Source organism: Egretta garzetta, unplaced genomic scaffold (genome assembly GCF_000687185.1).
Source record: "Egretta garzetta isolate BGI_Z169 unplaced genomic scaffold, ASM68718v1 scaffold271, whole genome shotgun sequence".
In the NCBI taxonomy this organism is placed as follows: Eukaryota; Metazoa; Chordata; class Aves; order Pelecaniformes; family Ardeidae; genus Egretta; species Egretta garzetta.
The window spans coordinates 5,454,078-5,455,872 of record NW_009258669.1 but is presented as its reverse complement, the minus strand read 5'-3'; positions in this window follow the sequence as shown (position 1 = coordinate 5,455,872).

The following is a 1,795-nucleotide window of genomic DNA, read 5'->3' as shown; positions in this document are numbered from 1 at the left end:
GAATAACTGCTACAAAGATGTGCCACAGAGGTCAGGAGGAAGGAGCAGCAAAGGTTCAGCTATGGCAAAGTTAACAACATTTAACATTTGTCTCCTCTTAGCAGTTTCCTCACATAGGCACAAGTGTGAGCTGGTAGCACTGTAGGTTATCGCTGTAGCTGGTGAAGGAATATACCCAGGAAACATATGTATCAGCACTTGCACATCATTATCTCAGTTGCTTCACTGATAGTTTGCACTGCACAGCTGGGAAGCCTAGAAGTTATGGAAGTACCCACCTCACTGTGGTGAAGAACTGTTTATAAGCCCTGAAAGCACTGAGTTGGCCCAAATCATAAAATTAATATTGAATATCAGAATGTAGAGTAACCCGGGGCTTTACAGAAGACTTAACAGACCTCGTAGGCTTAAGGAACTTGCTGTATGAGCAGCCAGAGCAGCTTTCAAGAGACCAGGCAGCCTTCCATTAAAATCCATCCATCCCATGGAAACTCGACACATTTCTACAAATGAGGTTTTATTCAAAAATCACCATTTTCCAATGAAAACTTGTCATTCCCTCCTTCAAGAAAAAGAAGTCTCCATCTAAAAAAATGAACAAGCTTACATTGGTGGTTTAAATGAAGTAACAGCTCACGGGAAGGGAGAGTCGTACTCAAAGGCAAAAAACCACTGGACTTCAGGAAGTGCAGCAGGCCAGGGAAGGATGGAGAAAGCATCCAGGGCTGGTCAGATGTACCCTTTTTCATGCACAGGACAGCAGTCTGAAGGAAGACCAGTGAAACACACTCCTCTAATGTTGCTACGCTTTCAGCTCAAATCTACTCTTTTGCTTCTGTATTACAAAATTTCAAGCATTACATGTAAGACAGCTTCACTTTTTGTTTAGTATGTTCGTAAAAACACAGTCTTTGTTCAGAGACCCATTTTCATCTAGGGAAAAATGTCTAAGAGCTGTGAAAAGCAAGGGGAGCTAGGGACAGTTCAAAAAGCCTGGTGCAAAGCCATGTACTGAGAACACAGCCATGGTGAAACCATTCATTTTGGGAGCCATCATTAGCCAAAATGAACAGCATATTACCACACAAAGAAAATCTGCTGTCCCCACTCTTTCTAACCACCTACTTCTTGCCCCGTATCTTTTCCTACCCTTCCAAGACTTCAGTCGTTTTGCATGGATATTGCCCAACTTGATTCTGTTGGCCCGAGTCGGGTAAAGTCCAGCGAACAGTGCAATTCTGCCGGGAACAAGCAGTGACACATCCCGTGAAGCTCGCTTCAGCCGTGGGCTGACCACAGGTGCTGCCCTATTCCTAAGAAGAATCTGGTCTGCCTGCTGCTTTACGGAGGGAAGCAAAACTTCAGCGCTTCCTCAGAAGCCTGCTGAATCACACCGCAAGCCCTGCTGACCCAAAGCATGGCTCTCTCCAGGCATTCTCACCGCAGTGTGCCACCTCCCGTGCTCTGCCCCCCCTTAAGCCCTTCACGGTGGGACGAATATCGTGTTTGCCCCTTCAGGTGCTGTCAGAAAAGCCGCAGGCTCCCACCAACCCGGGGGCGCCGACGCCGGGAAGCCGCTCTCCACCGCTCCTGCCCACTGCAGCTAGGACAGGCCTGGGCTGAACTCCGCATCCAGGGCACGCTTCAACCGGAGAGCTGCAGCCCGCTGCGAACCGTTACAAAGCCGCGGTGAGAAACCCTCCACAAGGGGACACCGACAGGCCGCGCGTGAGAAGGCGAGCCCTGGAGCAGAGCCAGCCCGGCGGCCCAGGCTCGGCCTGCTCCCAGACAGGCG